Genomic DNA, 18,377 nt, shown 5'->3' with positions numbered 1-18,377 from the left:
CCACTAATTTCCTTTCTAATTTATTCAAAAAATTGGTGTTTTGACTTTCACTTAAACGTGAAGATAATTCCTTTTTTGCTTTCTCCAACTGTTCACATAAAACCGCATATTCTTTTTCATTTTGACTTGTGACTAATCTTAATAACTTTTGAGAACAATCCAAATGAATAAGTTCCCATTCTTTCAAAAATTCCATATCTTTATTGAACTGTGAAATTTCCTTGAAAACTCGAAGTCCTCTTGGTACTCGTTCACATTCAATATAAGATTTAAGTGACTTAATAGTCCAAAACAACCGGATTTCCTTCTCAGCAAGGGAAGAGATTTTAGATTCCAGGGTCTTAGTGCTAATGATATGCAACTCTTCTTTGTAATTACAGTCAGCAAAAAATACCCCCGCATCCTCTCTGCCAGCTAACAGTCCTTGTTTAGTTGCACTGTGTTCAGCCTGATCCATAGTGTCTTCAGACAAATCCATGTGGCTGTAAATTCACAGGTGAAAAGTCAAAAAGCATGGGCCTTGTGCTCAGTTCTCAAAACAAGTATGCAATTCAATTCAAAGAAAGCCCACCAAGGCTCTTTATACACTCCTTTTGAAAAAAATTCTTGCTGTGATTGTTCCTGCAGTCAGCATAAAGATGTAATTATGTTATTTGTTTTAATTGAAAATGTCCATTCATGTTTTTTAAATGTTCACCTGTTGTTAGTCATAGAACTATTTAAGGAAATGACATCACGTAATTACACACCTGGACCTGTTGAAGCGTCTGTGTACGTGAAACGGCTGTCGTCCGTCTTTTTCCCCCGCATGCCTCATGTTATCTGCCTGTCCTTTATTGTGTGACCTTTAATGGTTGAATAAAGAAACTCTGCACTGCAAATCTGGGTGAGTGCCGCATCTTTTTCCTTCTTTTACAAATTTAGTAATTGTAGTGTCAGAATTTTTGTGGAAAATTATTATAGTACTTGCACTACATTTTTTTTCTACTAATAAATAGAATCAGACTTAGGCTATGTGCACACGTTGCGGATTCTGCTGCAGATCCGCAGCATTTCAGGCTCTATGGTTCCGCAGCAGATTTAGCTGCGTTGTACAGTACCATTGTTTTCAATGGTAAACTGAAAAACGCTGTGCACATGCTGCGGATTTTTCAGCGTGGATTTGCTGCGGGTTCAAATCCGCAGCATGTCAATTCTTTGTGTGGAATCCGCAGCGGTTTCACACCTTCTCAATTGTAGAAGTGTGAAACCGCAGGGCTAAACCACAGGCTAATTCACAGGTAAACCGCAGATCTTTTGACCTGTGGATTTACCTGCAGATTTTTCCAAATCCGCGCGGAAAAATCTGCAGCACCTAAAACTGCGTGTGCTCATAGCCTCAGCATCAGATAGCTGCTATCACTCAGTATTTTTTTTACTTATGTCCATTTAGTAATTGTAGTTTCACCATTTTATTAGAAAATTATTTTAGTACTTACAGTAGCTTTTTTTCTACTACGTAGAATTATGGTTATTGAAATTTAGTTACAGTTGCTCAGTAACTGTTTTTACTGTTGTCTGTTTTGTAAGTTTTTTTAGTTTACCAAATTTTTATATACTCCTTTTTATTTTTATGCTTTTATTTCAAGATTTTTTCTTCTATTCTTTCTATTCTTTTTTTCCTTTCTTCTATTCTAAATTTATAAATTAATAAATACAGTTTACACCAAACACATATCTAAATAAAATGTGATTATCCAACAGACACACGTGAAAAACACAGCAGACACACCCACACCACCCAGGTGAAAAATAAAACGTCCCACTCTTCCCAAAAATGGTGTTCATCTGAGGAGGCATATGCCTTCTTTGCCTCCATACAAAACATAAAAGAGTACAAGATGTTTTTCTGTAAGCAGGTTGTGGGATGCAGTGACTGACAGGAGGCAGATCATGGGTTAAAAAGTTTTTACTTGGGTAATACAAGGTATTACTCCACACAGTGAAATAGGGAATACGTGAGGTAAAATGCATGCAGTATAGGGAAAACAAGGGTGTACTAGGGAAAAATCAACACAGGAATAACAAATAAAGTCGTTGTCAAAGAAGTCACTTTATCGATCGGACGTCTTCCTGACAGAAAAATTCCCGGAGTAGATGATGGTGCCAACAGCTGTCGGCATGACGTGGATCCGGTGTGGTCCTGATGGAGGCACTGGTATGTGTCCGATCGGCAGTGTTCTTTGAAGCGTCCTGTGGGGTCCTCAATACGGAGACTCCAGTGGCCGGCAAGGTATAGGCAACAGTCCTGTCAGAATTAGGTGAGGTTCGATGAATATGCATCGGGGATTCAGGAAGCAGCAGTACCTGGTCACAGTCTCTGTCAGGAGGCACATGTACAGCACTGACCGTTACCGAGCGATTGGCACCTCTATGTCTGGGTGCCGACTTGCGGTCCCGAAGCAGGAGCTCTCACTCTCCTCAGCCGCGCTCTGCAACTTACTGCCAACTTCGTCTGTTCCTGTGCCCAGCGCTGCTCCTGGTAACACTTAGCCACGCCCCCTCAGACAGGAGGAAGGTTCTGCCGGCTCAAGCTTCCCCCTAGTACAGGGGACGAAGCCTCACCCATTCCAGCCCCAACACACAGGTACCCGCGGTGCGGTCATCCCCATTACATTTCTTCATAATTTGTCCAAAAAATATTTCATCCAGTATGCATATACGAGTAATAGAAATAACTTTGCCGCATTTTCACCACTGTGAATAAATCATCCAGACTGCGGTATGTTGTCTGGAGCAAGCTTCCGACTTGCAGACAGATTCTTGTTGTGGGTATCCCTGTGCAGACATGCACTTCCATAGATTGAGCAGGAGAGTAGAGACAATGACCAACAATGAGGGAAACACAACTTCGGAGACGTTTCTGGGGATCTTCCCCTTTCTTAAGCCTTGTACCGCAGTCTGGATGATTTATTCACAGTGGTGAATATATTGCAAACTTATTTCTATTACTTGTATATACATACTGGATGAAATATTTTTGAAGAAATGATGAAGAAAAACAACTTGTTGTGCCGTTTTCAGTTTTGACTATAGTCAGTTGGTGGCAGCAACTGCTGAGCATCTGTTATAGGTGTGGGACTTTAGTATTAAATAAGCCACTTTTTTAAAATTTTGGGATTGGAATTCTTTCTTTGCCTTCAACACTAAAAGTGAGGGAGAGGATGCCACCTTCCTCTATGGCCTCCTCAATCTCTTCTTCTGTCATGTATAATGACAAGAGGGATGTACTTTTTTTTACCACAATACATGGTAATGGCAGCACCCCTACCACTATATAAGATACATCTACACAAGTCCCCAAACCAATATGATTCCTGGGGTACAATAAGGACATGGGGGGAGTTGATCTCTCTGAACAATTCCTCCATCCCTATAGTGCCATATGGAAAGCTAAGGTGTGGTACAAAAACCGGGCCATGCACATCATACAGAAAGGCCCTAAATTTTTTATTTTGTATAGACTATAGCCAGTTGGTAGGAGCAATTGCTTTGTTTCTATTATAGTTGTGGGACTTCAGTATTAAATAAGCCAATTTTTGGATTGGAATTCCTTCTTTGCCTTCAATAATAAAAAAAGAAAGTGAGAGGATGCCACCGTCCTCTATTTTTCCTCCTCTTCCTTATGCAAACACCCCAAGAAAGCAAATGAGCCAGAGCCCTCCTCTCCTTGAGACCTCTATGGTTGTTGATGCCAGATTGCTATGATCGCCACCCTGTGGTCGGCACTCATAGCAGGTCTGTAATTCAGCTACATAGAGGCGATCTGAGCATCACCTCTATGTAGCAGAGCCGATCAAGTTGTGGCAGCTTCTAGCCTCCCATGGAGGCTATTGAAGCATGCCAAAAGTAAAAAAAAGTTTTTAAAAATATGAAAAAAATTAAAAAAAATCTAAAAGTTCAAATCACTCCCATTTCACCCCATTCAAAATAAAACAATAAAAATAAAATCAAATATAGACATATTTGGTATCGCCGCGTTTAGAATCGCCCGATCTATCAATAAAAAAAGGATTAACCTGATTGCTAAACAGCGTATCGAGAAAATAATTCAAAATGTCAGAATTACATTTTTTTGGTCGCCGCAACATTGTATTAAAATGGAGTAACGGGCAATCAAAAGATCGTATCTGCACATAAATGGTATCATTTAAAACGTCAGCTCAGCATGCAAAAAATAAGCCTTCACCCAACCTGAGATCAAGAAAAATGGAGACGCTACGGGTCTCGGCATTGGCGCATTTTTTTTTTTTGTAGCAAATTTTGGAATTTTGTTTCAGCACTTAGATAAAAGCGAACCTAGACATGTTTGGTGTCTATGAAGTTGTAATGACCTGGAGAATCATAATGGCAGGTCAGTTTTAGCATTTAGTGAACCTAGCAAAAAAGCGAAACAAAAAACAAGTGTGGGATTGCACTTTTTTGCAATTTCATCGCACTTGTAATTTTTTTCTGTTACATGACATGGTAAAACCAATGATGTCGTTCAAAGGTACAACTCGTCCTGCAAGCAATAAGCCTTCACATGGCCATATTGACAGAAAAATAAAAAAGTTATGGCTCTGGAAATAAGGGGAGCAAAAAATGAAAAGCAAAACCGAAAAATGCTCCGCTTATGAAGAGGTTAAATAACTGGACCCTCATAGATGCAGTAGAAATGATGAAGTTTTGGGACTTGCGCTTCACATTGGGAAAGTGAAGATGTCAGTAGTTCGCTGATATTGGAGTGTTGATATTTCATTTAGCACTCCAGTTTTTCCCATGGCTATGTCCTGGACACACTTTGAGGCTATTCACAAATTTTTGCATTACGATAATGCTTAGTGTCCACCCTGAGATGACCCAAACTTTGACCGACATTTCAAAGTAAGGTCGGTCATTGTTCACTTCAGCAACAAATTTGTTGAGATGTACATTCCCCAAAGGGACATCTGTGTAGATGAGTCCCAAATACACTTCAAGAGGAGGCTTAAATTCAGCCAATACTTGCCCAGTAAGAAGGCAAGGTATGTAAAATAATTGTACAAACTGTGCAAAAGTACTTTAAGGTATACCCACAGATTTAGAGTTTATGAAGGAAGAGACACCTGGATTGAACACACTGAATGTCCCCCTGTCCTGGGAGTGGGAACACAAAAATTGTAGGAATTGGTGCACCCACTGATGAATAAGGGTTGAAAGGTCATAGAGTTGTTCTGAAGCCAGTCATTTGTTATTTTAGCTGTGTGCTTAGGGTCATTGTCTTGTTGGAAGATGAACCTTTGGCCAAGTCTGAGGTCCAGAGCACTCTGGAAGAGGTTTTCATCCAGGATATATTTGTACTTGGCCTCATTCATGTTTCCTTCAATTGCAACCAGTCATCCTGTCCCTGCAGCTGAAAAACACCCCTAGACCTCTTAGAACTATCATCAAAAAGGTATATCTTCGTCTCATCAGATCAGAGTATCTTATTTCTCATAGTCTGGGAATCCTTCATGTGTTTTTCAGCAAACTCTATGCAGGCTTTCATATGTCTAGCACTGAGGAGAGGCTTCCGTAGGGCCTCTCTGCCATAAGGGCCAGACTGGTGGAGGGCTGCAGTGATAGTTGACTTTGTGGAACTTTCTCGCATCTCCCTACTGCATCTGTGGAGCTCAGCCACAGTGATCTTGAGGTTCTTCTTTACCTCTCTCACCAAGATTCTTCTCCCGCGATTGCTCAGTTTGGCTGGATGGCCAGGTCTAGGAAGACGTCTGATGTTCCCAAACTTCTTCCATTAAGTGTTATGGAGGCCACTTTGCTCTTAGGAACCGTAATTACAGCATAAATTTTTTTGTAACCTTGGTCAGATCTGTGCCTTGCCACAACTCTGTGTCTGAGCACAGTGGCCAGTTCCTTTGACCACATAATTCTCATTTGGTCTGACATGCACTGTGAGCTGTGAGGTCTTATATAGACAGGTGTGTGCCTTTACAAGTCCTAACAGTTTAATTAGATACAGCTGGACTCCAATGAAGCAGTAGAACCATCTCACGGAGGATCACAAAGAAATGGACAGCGTGTGACTTAAATATGAGTGTCTGAGCAAAGGGTCTGAATACTTATGACCATGTGATATTTCAGTTTTTCTTTTTTAATAAATTTGCAAAAATTTCTACAGTTCTGTTTTTTTAGTCAAGATGGGGTGCAGAGTGTACATTAATGAGAAAAAATGAACTTTTTTGAATTTACCAGATGGCTGCAATGAAACAGAGTGAAAAATTTGTTTGAGGTTTCTGCTGTTTTGCCACCTCAAGGGCTCTGCAAATACTAAATTGAAAACAATTCCATCAAAGTGTTTGCTCCAAAACATCACTCCTTCCTTTTGCAAACTGTAGGTTTCCACCATATATGGGGTATCAGTGTACTCAGTAGAAATTGCACAACAAAATTTGGTGGCCATTTTCTCCTGTTACTCTTGTGAAAATAAAAAATTGAAGCTTGAAGCTAAAGCAACATTTTTATAGGAAAAATGTGATTTTTTTTATTTTTTTAATTTACATTGCTCAACGTTATAAAATTCTGTACAGCACCTGGGTGTTCAACTTGCTCAACACACATCTGGACATCTGGAAAAAATTCTGTACATCACCTGGGTTTTCATCATGCTCAACACACATCTAGAAAAAATTCTGTACATCACCTGGGTTTTCAACATGCTCAACACACATCTAGATAAATTCTAGTTTACAAGATGAGGTCACTTGTGTGGGGTTTCCGCTGTTTAGGCACATCAGGTGCTCTACAAACACGACGTGACATTCGCTATCCATAAGTCAAATGGTGCTCCTTTACTTCCAAGGGCTGCCGCGCACCAAAACAGTAGTTTTCCGCCACATATGGGGTATCGATGTACTGAGGAGAAATTGCCCAGAAAATTTTGGGGTCCAGTTTTCCTTTTTCCCTAGTGAAAATGCAAAATATGGGGCTAAAGCAACATTTTTGTGAGAAAAAGGTAAAATTTTAATTTTTTCCTTCCACATTGCTTTAATTTCTGTGAAGCACCTGAAGGAACTTATTGAATATGGTTTTAAGCACTTTAAGGGGTGTCATTTTTAAAATGGTGTCACTTTTGGATACTGTATTTTCTGTCACATAGGTTCTCAAAGTAATTTCAAATGTGAAGTGTCGTTAAAAAAATTGTTTGTGTACATTTATTGGCAAAATGAGAAGTGGCTGATAAAATTTTAATCCTTACAACTTACTAGCAAAAAGAAATTATGTTTAAAAAATTATTCTGATGTAAAGTAGATATGTGGCAAATGTTATTTGGTATTATTATTACTATTATTATTATTATTTATTAAGTATTTTGTGTGATATAACTATGTGGTTTAAGTGCGTTACAATTTAAAGTTTAACATTTTTAAATTTTCACCAAAGTATTTTGAAGAGTATACAAAAAAATTTTACCTAAAATTACAACAAATGTAAAGTACAATGTGTCAATAAAAACAATATCAAAATCATTAGGATAAATTGAAACTTTCCAGACATACTATCACATACAGTGACACTAGTCAGAATTGTAAAATTTGGCCTGGTAGGAAGGTAACTTTCCAGAAAAAGTTATCATGTGTGTTTACATGAGAAATAGCATAATTTCTGGTTGTTATAAAACATATTCTGCAATAAAAAGAGAGAAGAGCCAGCACTGCCAGTGGTCAGAACGCATAACATGAGGTGCATATGCACATATCTTACTGCATTCAAAATGAGACATTTAGCAAAATATTGATCAATATATTGAGCCACCCCGCCACGCCAAGGCAATCTCATATGGGGGGTCCTACTCTACATTTTTATTTATTCACTGTGCCATTGCGGCCTCCTAAATGTTTTAAAAGCAAGACCATATCAAATGCAATCCATACCTGAAGCATATCTGCATCACTCCCGTGCAGCCAGATGGAGCAGGTGCAGATGAAGGCCAACCAGGTCTGAACACAAACATCTCAGGTTTGACCTCCACACACTGCCTGACCAGCAAACACAGATGAAGGGCAATGCAGGCTCAGACATGGATGCAAAAATAAATAAAGCCTGGGGCAGGGCGGGGCTGCCGTGAGTGTGCACAGCAGCCTAGATCAATCACAATAAACACAGAAAAGATGGCGAACATGACCCAGCGTGCACGGCAACAGTGGTGGTCAGCCACAAAACCAATATGCAATAAAAAGAGAGAAGAGCCAGCACTGCCAGTGGTCAGAACGCATAACATGAGGTGCATATGCACATATTTTACTGCATTCAAAATGAGACATTTAGCAAAATATTGATCAATATATTGAGCCACCCCGCCACGCCAAGGCAATCTCATATGGGGGGTCCTACTCTACATTTTTATTTATTCACTGTGCCATTGCGGCCTCCTAAATGTTTTAAAAGCAAGACCATATCAAATGCAATCCATACCTGAAGCATATCTGCATCACTCCCGTGCAGCCAGATGGAGCAGGTGCAGATGAAGGCCAACCAGGTCTGAACACAGACATCTCAGGTTTGACCTCCACACACTGCCTGACCAGCAAACACAGATGAAGGGTAGAGTTGAGCGAAACGGGTCGAAAAAATTCAAAAGTCGCCGACTTTTGGCAAAGTCGGGTTTCATGAAACGAAACCCGACCCTAGGATGAGGTCGGCCACGAGGTCGGCGACTTACTCGCCAAAGTCGCGTTTCAAAAGTTTGTTTTGCGCTCTTTTTCAGCCAATCAGGATCCACGGACACTGTGGGCAACGTGATGACATAGGCACGGGTCACCACCATCTTTCAGAAGGGCATGCAAGTGATTGGCTTGCTTTGGTGGGCGTCACCGCCATCTTACTTCTGCCAATCTTAGCATAGGGAGAGGTTGCTGCTGATTCTGTAGGGAGAGCGTTAGGCAGGGAAGAAGACAGAAAAACTGCTTTTGCTGCTAGCGATTTGGCCTGCACAACACACCAGTCACTGTGTGTGCAGTGCAAGGGGAGGCTATATAGTGGTGTATCAGTGGTGTTGGTTGTTGGGCTGCCTTCTAAGGCTTCCTGACAGGCTGGCATTGCTGTTTACCCACTGCTCCGCAAACTGCTTTTTTAAAAGCAATCCAATCTCCCTTATCCTCTAGTCACTTTGGTCACAGCTGCGCCATCGAGCCTGTCACATAGCGCTCAGATATTCATTGGGCCTCAAACTGCTTTTTTAAAAGCAAGCCCAATTTTTTTTTTTTTGTCCTGCTGAGAAGAAAAAAAAACTGCTTCTGCTGCTGCTAGCGATTTGGCCTGCACAACACACCAGTCACTGTGTGTGCAGTGCAAGGGGAGGCTATATTGTGGTGTATCAGTAGTGTTGGTTGTTGGGCTGCCTTTTAAGGCTTCCTGACAGGCTGGCATTGCTGTTTACCCACTGCTCCGCAAACTGCTTTTTTAAAAGCAATCCAATCTCCCTTATCCTCTAGTCACTTTGGTCACAGCTGTGCCATCGAGCCTGTCACATAGCGCTCAGATATTCATTGGGCCTCACACAATCCAAAAGTGTCCAGTGTCCAAAAGTGTGTGCAGAGATTCAAAATCTCACTTATCCTCTAGTCACTTAGGTCACAGCTGTGCCATCGAGCCTGTCTCATAGTGCTCAGATATTCATTGGGCCTCACACAATCCAAAAGTGTCCAGTGTCCAAAAGTGTGTGCAGAGATTCAAAATCTCCCTTATCCTCTAGTCACTTAGGTCACAGCTGTGCCATCGAGCCTGTCACATAGCGCTCAGATATTCATTGGGCCTCACACAATCCAAAAGTGTCCAGTGTCCAAAAGTGTGTGCAGAAATTCAAAATCTCCCCTGTCCTATAGACACCTTGTACCTTGTTTTACATACTATATAGTTTGTTGGATTTTGTCTACATTTCTACCAAAAATGAGGAAGGCTGGTGGAAGAGGCCGTGGAATTGGGCGGGGGTTGGCAGCTGGTAATGATGGTGTTGGTGGTGGATCTGATGGTAGTGGCAAGAGCAAAATAGGACCGAATGCAGGAGGTGTTGAGCCTGCGTCATCGTCTGGCTACATAAGGCCTCGAACGCTTAGTTTTCTAGGAGTTGGCAAACCGCTTTTAAAGCCAGAGCATCAGGAAAAAGTTTTGTCTTACATTGCTGACTCAGCCTCCAGCTCTATCGCCTCCTCTTCTTCAGTTGTAAAAAGTAAAAGCACTGAGTCGTCATTGGAGGCTCATGTTCATGAACCACACCTTTCCTTGTGTCCTTCACCCCAACCAAGATTGAAGGATGACGCAGGCCATACTACTGATTACTCCATGGAGCTGTTTTCACATACCATGCCTGGATTATCAAGTGAAATGGTGAATTACCCAGACCAAGATGAATCTGACATGGAGTGCACTGATGCACAGCCGCTGATGGATGATTCTGCTGGTACATTCACTCAGAGCACTACATTGTGCTCGCAGTGTACAGAGCCAGATTCTGACCCTGATGAGACTCAGGTGCCCCTTCCCGCACACTATACCACCATACACGGTGACACAGAGGAAGGTGCACATGACATAGAAGAGGAGGTGATGGATGACCCAGTTGTTGACCCAGATTGGCATCCATTGGGGGAAGAGGGTGCTGCTTCCAATAGCTCAGATGAGGAGCATCCACAGCAGACATCGACATCGCAACAGCTGTTATCTGGCAGGCCCGGAGCACTCCAAAGACAGGTTCCAAACATCAAAAGAGTTGCTGGACAGCTTGTCTAGAGGGTCAAAACATCACAGTGTGCTAGGCCGCAAAATGTCTGCCAAAGTAGGAAGAGTGCAGTGTGGCACTTTTTTGAACAAAATCCTCATGATCAGGCCAAGGTTATCTGTAAGAAGTGCGCAAAGACCTTTAGCCGAGGGAAAAATCTGAAAAATTTGAATACCAGTTGCATGCTTAGACATTTAACCAGCATGCACTTGCAAGCGTGGACACAACACCAAACCTCAAGTGCCACATGTGCAACTGATCACAACGAAGGTAGTCAGCAACGCTACATTGTTTCCCCCACTGTAAGCCCACCGGTTAGCACAGCAGCAAATGTTGAGGTGTCGTTGCAAGGCCACAGCAGTCAGGGAATCCCACTGTTATATCAACGAAAGACTGATTCTAGGCCATCAGAAAGAACACCAACTCCATCACCATCATCAACCCTCTCTCAGTCCGCCCTGTCCACCGCTAGTTCCACCATATGCAGCTCTCATGTCCAGCTCACCCTCCCAGACACTATGAGTAGGTCAAGAAAGTACTCAGTCTCTCATCCGCGTACACTGGGTTTGAACGCCCACATTGCCAAACTAATCTCGTTTGAGATGATGCCCTTTCGGTTGGTGGAAAGCACAGCTTTCCGCGAACTCATGGCCTATGCAGTACCACGCTATGACCTACCCAGTCGCCACTTCTTCTCTCGCAAAGCCATCCCAGCCCTCCACCATCATGTGAAAGACCGCATTGTCCATGCACTCAAGCAGTCAGTGAGCGGAAAGGTGCACCTCACTACTGATGCATGGTCCAGTCGGCATGGCCAGGGCCGTTACGTGTCCATCACTGCGCACTGGGTTAATGTGGTGGATGCAGGGTCCACAGGGGACAGCGGTGGTGGGACAGTGCTGCCTAGCCCACGGTATAGGAAACAGTTGGCTGTAGGCGTTCCACCCTCCTCCTCCTCCAGAAGCGAAAGCTCGTCCACAGAGCGCAGTCGTACGAGCACTCCATCTGCAGCTGCCACTGTTTCACACGATGTGTCCCCCTATCGAGCAGCTAGTGGAAAGCGTCAGCAGGCTGTGTTGCAGATGATGTGTTTGGGCGACAGACATACCGCCGAGGTGCTGGCCGAGTACTTTCAGCGACAAACTGAGTCATGGCTGGGCAGTGTACATCTTGAGGCAGGCAAGGTAGTTAGTGATAACGGCCGTAATTTTGTGGCAGCCATAGCCCTTTCAAAACTCAGTCACATACCTTGCTTGGCTCACACCTTGAACCTGGTGGTGCAGTGCTTCCTCAAAAATTATCCGGAGTTAACAGCCCTGCTCCAGAAGGTGCGAAGACTGTGCGCACACATCCGCCGGTCGCCTGTACACTCCGTTCGTATGCAGAAGCTGCAGCGATTGCTCCACCTTCCCAACCACCGCCTCATTATCGACATTGCAACAAGGTGGAACTCCACCCTGCACATGGTGGAGCGGCTGTGCGAGCAGAGGCAGGCCATAATGCATTTGTGGGAGGATACACGGCCAGGCACTTTGAGAGCAGACATGGAGTTGACAGGTGTGCAGTGGTCGAAGCTGAAAGACCTCTGTAAAGTCCTTCAGTGTTTTGAGGAATGCACACGGCTGGTAAGCGCAGATGACGCCATCCTAAGCATGAGCATCCCACTTATGCGTCTGCTCATGCAAACTTTGACGCACCTTAAGGAGCAGGCGTCTGCAGCCAATGTTGATGAGGAGGAAGAGGAGGAGGGAATCCTTGATGACATTCAGCCATTGTCTGCTCAGGGACCTCTCCTGGACGAGGTGGAGGAAGAAGAGGAGGAGGAGGATGATGATGGGGATGATTACTTAAGGGAGGAGGATGCATCTCGTGGGGCAAGTGAAAATGTTGGCGTGGCAAGGTCTGGTACAGGGTTTGTGCGTGACTGGAGGGATGTGGATTTGCCAGAAAGTGCTCCTCCAACCAGCACTCGCAGTGCATCATTGACACCGGGAACATTGGCCCACATGTCAGATTATGCCTTGCGGATCCTAAAAAGGGACCCCCGCATTGCCAAAATGATGAACGATGACGACTACTGGTTGGCCAGCATCCTGGATCCACGCTATAAAGGCAAATTACAAAACATCATGCCACAGGAGAACCTTGACCTAATATTGGCTAATAAACAAGCAACTCTGGTAAATCGGTTGCTTGAGGCATTCCCAGCACACAGCAGCGGTGATGGTTCTCACACGAGCCGTACGGGCCGGGGGCAGCTTGGCAGAGGTGTTCGTGGTGCACACAGCAGAAGTGGCATTGGAGACAGGGCTTTCATGACAATGTTGTGGACTGATTTTTCAAGTACCGCTCACACAACTGGTAATACTGCATCGATGGAAAGTGAGAGGAGACAGCAGTTGTCAACCATGGTTACAAACTACTTTTCCTCCCATATCGATGTTCTCCCACACAGGTCATTCCCCTTTGACTATTGGGCCGCTAAACTGGACACCTGGCCTGAATTGGCCCAATATGCCTTACAGGAGCTCGCTTGCCCAGCTGCAAGTGTGCTATCGGAAAGAGTCTTCAGTGCAGCTGGATCAATCCTGACAGAAAAAAGGACCCGTCTGTCAACCCAAAATGTGGATGATCTAACCTTCATTAAAATGAACCATGCATGGGTTTCCAAGGATTTTGTCCCACCTTCCCCTGATGACACATAGGGTGACAGAAAAATGGCTTGCTTTGGTCCACCTCTTCCTGGGACTTGACCTATTTCGCCTTTTGCATCAGCTGAATGTCCAACATCAACATATGCCACTTTCTAAAACTCCCTAACTGTGCTGCCTCCCCCCCCCATGGCTGGGGTCACCACCTAGTGCACGACACCGTGCGAGTGCCGTTGCCCTGGACAGGTGGGTAGGCCGACTCTTCGGGGCGCGGGCACTGGCACAGGGTCCCTCATAGTGCAATCAAGTGTCTCTGACGGTGGTGGTGCACACCCGCCGTCAGACACACCGCTGTACTATGAGGGGCCCAGTGCCAGTACCGACGCCCACGAGTGGGCCCCCCTTGCTTGGGCAGGGCCCCAGCATTTGCAATCTTTACCTCTCCCTGCTCCTCCGCTGTGTAATCTGGGCCGTCAAATCCATACTGTGCCTGACACCGTCTGAGCCTGCCTCCTGAGACATATATTTTGAATGTGTACGCTATCCATACATGTTATCCGGGGATACGGTACCCTTTCTAACCTTTGTGCAATCACGTGCAATCCATACTGGGCCTACCACCGTCTGAGCCTGCCTCCTGAGACATATATTTTGAATGTGTACGCTATCCATACATGTTATCCGGGGATACGGTACCCTTTCTAACCTTTGTGCAATCACGTGCAATCCATACTGGGCCTAACACCGTCTGAGCCTGCCTCCTGAGACATATATTTTGAATGTGTACGCTATCCATACATGTTATCCGGGGATACGGTACCCTTTCTAACCTTTGTGCAATCCATACTGGGCCTAACACCGTCTGAGCCTGCCTCCTGAGACATATATTTTGAATGTGTACGCTATCCATACATGTTATCCGGGGATACGGTACTCTTTCTAACCTTTGTGCAATCACGTGCAATCCATACTGGGCCTAACACCGTCTGAGCCTGCCTCCTGAGACATATATTTTGAATGTGTACGCTATCCATACATGTTATCCGGGGATACGGTACCCTTTCTAACCTTTGTGCAATCACGTGCAATCCATACTGGGCCTAACACCGTCTGAGCCTGCCTCCTGAGACATATATTTTGAATGTGTACGCTATCCATACATGTTATCCGGGGATACGGTACCCTTTCTAACCTTTGTGCAATCACGTGCAATCCATACTGGGCCTAACACCGTCTGAGCCTGCCTCCTGAGACATATATTTTGAATGTGTACGCTATCCATACATGTTATCTGGGGATACGGTACCCTTTCTAACCTTTGTGCAATCACGTGTAATCCATACTGGGCGTGAGAACGGCTGGCGAGCTGTTAAGCAAGCTACAGCACCTGTGGTTTGCACACGTAAGTTTTTCATTTTTTCAGGAATGACAGGACTAATTCCGGAACTGCAGTTGACCTGCACTTACTGGGAAATCATTGTTCGCGGGTAATAATTGTAATCAGTGATCCCCATCACTAACGTTGTTCAGCGGGTTATCTGCACCTGTAAGCGACAAACGCTGGCCTTTTCAGTGTAGCGCACATGCAGCCACGGACATGTAAGGGCATGACACACCAGTTATTGGCCAATCTCATGTGCCAGAGCCTCACGTGTCCCTCTAGTAAGCCGGACTCGGACCGCGGGGCATGACGGAGTCTCGTTCGTTAACGGAATTAAGCTTGCAATGTGTGCATCTGTTCTGTAGCTGGCATGGTTGAGGTTTCCCAGGTGGAGTCGAATTTAACCGTAGGCTCCACTCCTGGTGGTGCCCTTCTGGACATTCCTTTAATGTTCAGCTTTGCAACCATACTGCCCACGTAAAACAAACAATTTGCCTTCATGAACGCTGTTTGGAGGGTCATGACTCGTGGGAATAACGCCGCCCAATCAGTTAACCTGCTAGAGAGATCCTTCGTTGCTCCCAAGCATGACATCACACTCCCTAGGAGGAAGGTAATGCCACTGTGGCGACCGTACTCCTGGGGGCGACACAAGTGCACTGATGCCCAGCCACTGCTCGATGAATCTGCTGGTACATTGACCCAGACCACTACATTCCCCTCGCATGCTACACGGCCTGAATCTGACCCTGATGAAACTCAGGTTACCCTTCCCATATACAGTTCCATCTTACACGGTGACAAAGAGGAAGCTGCAGATGAAAGTGCAGGTTCGGCCCACCCGCCATCACACACACCACCGTACTATCAGGGGCCCTGTGCCAGTGCCGTCGCCAACGAGTGGGCCCCCCCTGCTTGCTCAGGATCACAGCACTTGCAAGGTTGAAATACTGTGCAGTGAGATGGAAGATGGGGACGACGAGGAGTCCAGACTAGTACAGGGATTCCCTAGCGAGGAGACTTATTTGATTGTTTTCAATGTTGGGACAGCAATTTTTGGGGAGCACGTTACTCTGGAGAATGATAGATGGGGCCCACCATACACTGGAACATTCCAAAGGTGGACATCAGACACTGGAGCAGCATTTACAGGGCCCATTATACACTAGAGCATTAGAAATGTGGCCCATTATGTTTGGAGCATTATTTGGGCCCATAAGACAGTGGAGCTTCATCCATGGTGACCAACATATACTGTAGCATTATGTGGAGCTCATCATATACTGTTTCAAACATTATATGGGACCAATGATTCTGTATGGAGAAATAGATGGGCCTCGTCATGAGATGTAAAAAGTGAAGTATTTTTCATTGTACTATACCGCTATTTCTCTGCCGTATCGGAGCATGATGAGTTTTGGTATGTGTTAAAGGGGCGCTCTTTCGCCCAGGGCACATGAAAACCTGGAGCCAGCCCCCCCCCACAACTTTAGCCAAATTACCCCCATTTTTCAGTGCGTAACTTGTATTATGAAGTTAATTAAGGTTGACAAGCTTAAGTAAGAAGAATTGATGCTTTTGGCATTCAAATGGGCACTGTAGGTGTGTTTCCTGTCCTCCTCTCACTGCCGACTTTTATTCCCCATTGACTTACATTGGGTTTCGTGTTTCGGGACGACCCCGACTTTTCCCTATAATCGGACGATCTTGCTCGACCCGACTTTTGGAAAAGTCGGGTTTCACGAAACGAAATGCGACCCTAAAAAAACAAAAGTCGCTCAACTCTAATGAAGGGCAATGCAGGCTCAGACATGGATGCAAAAATAAATAAAGCCTGGGGCAGGGCGGGGCTGCCGTGAGTGTGCACAGCAGCCTAGATCAATCACAATAAACACAGAAAAGATGGCGAACATGACCCAGCGTGCACGGCAACAGTGGTGGTCAGCGACAAAACCAATATGCAATAAAAAGAGAGAAGAGCCAGCACTGCCAGTGGTCAGAACGCATAACATGAGGTGCATATGCACATATCTTACTGCATTCAAAATGAGACATTTAGCAAAATATTGATCAATATATTGAGCCACCCCGCCATGCCAAGGCAATCTCATATGGGGGGTCCTACTCTACATTTTTATTTATTCACTGTTCCATTGCGGCCTCCTAAATGTTTTAAAAGCAAGACCATATCAAATGCAATCAATACCTGAAGCATATCTGCATCACTCCCGTGCAGCCAGATGGAGCAGGTGCAGATGAAGGCCAACCAGGTCTGAACACAGACATCTCAGGTTTGACCTCCACACACTGCCTGACCAGCAAACACAGATGAAGGGCAATGCAGGCTCAGACATGGATGCAAAAATAAATAAAGCCTGGGGCAGGGCGGGGCTGCCGTGACTGCGCACAGATTCTAGATCAATCACAATAAACACAGAAAAAAAAAAGTAGATATGTGGCAAATGTTATTTGGTATTATTATTACTATTATTATTATTTATTAAGTATTTTGTGTGATATAACTATGTGGTTTAAGTGCGTAACAATTTAAAGTTTAAAATTTTTAAATTTTCACCAAAGTATTTTGAAGAGTATACAAAAAAAATTTACCTAAAATTACAACAAATGTAAAGTACAATGTGTCAATAAAAACAATATCAAAATCATTAGGATAAATTGAAACTTTCCAGACATACTATCACATACAGTGACACTAGTCAGAATTGTAAAATTTGGCCTGGTAGGAAGGTAACTTTCCAGAAATAGTTATCATGTGTGTTTACATGAGAAATAGCATAATTTCTGGTTGTTATAAAACATATTCTGCACCTTTCATTAGCTTTACTTTCTGTAGACTCATTTTCTAATTTGAAGCTTTCTTTTGACCTTGTGAGTGCAGTCTAGCTGCCATGAAGTCATATATACCAAACAGAGTCATGAAGGATTTCTGCTTTTCTTTTTTCACAAAGAGAACAGCAGCATCGGAATGGAGAACATTATACAGCAGAATTAAGCAGTGTAACTGTGAATCCATCGGTTAAGTGAAATAGGTTGGCTGAAATGAAATCTGCAGAATAATCTGCCTGGTTTCTCACTGTGTTGAGCGCTCTTTACTCCTCCTCCTCCTCCTTCCCCTCTCCTTAGAGTTTTAATAAACTATGTAAACTGACACCTTACTGTGCTAGCACATCCTCATGCTTCTTCAAGATGGTTTGTGGATCTTTTTTAAGGCTAAGTGCACACATTGCAGAAAGTTTCTGCACAAAAACCTGAATCCCTTCCCAGAAACCGCACCTATTTTTCCGCGGCGGTTTTTGAGCGTTTTTTTGCGAGGTTTTGATGCGTTTTTTACCGCAGCGGTTTCTAAACGCATGGAAGAAGCCAAAACCGCCGAAAAATCCGCAAAATTAATGTGCATGCTGCGTTTTTTACCGCGATGCGGTTTTTTTTTGCGGTAAAAAACGCATCAATGTGCACAAAAAGTGAAAAATGCATAGAAAAGACTGTGCAGCTTATTTTTAGTGGTTTTATAGTAAAAACCGCGGTAAAAAACGCTAAAAAAACGCTGTGT

The 18,377-nt window shown here is 44.1% G+C and overlaps 1 protein-coding gene across 1 annotated transcript in view; it reads left to right on the top strand.

Moving 5' to 3' along the window:
* The first annotated feature begins 760 nt into the window (after window positions 1-760).
* Window positions 761-18,377, top strand: part of STC2 (stanniocalcin 2) — a 152,799-nt gene continuing 135,182 nt past the window's right edge. The window contains exon 1 of the mRNA XM_073575236.1: window positions 761-886. The gene's annotated coding sequence lies outside the window, so the exon portion shown is untranslated. The remainder of the gene's footprint in view (window positions 887-18,377) is intronic.

Source organism: Dendrobates tinctorius, unplaced genomic scaffold (assembly GCF_039654945.1).
Source record: "Dendrobates tinctorius isolate UK_male_01 unplaced genomic scaffold, ASM3965494v1 ptg000043l, whole genome shotgun sequence".
Lineage (NCBI taxonomy): Eukaryota > Metazoa > Chordata > Amphibia > Anura > Dendrobatidae > Dendrobates > Dendrobates tinctorius.
Note: the sequence above shows the minus strand (reverse complement) of the source record. Positions and strands in the feature narration are given on the sequence as shown.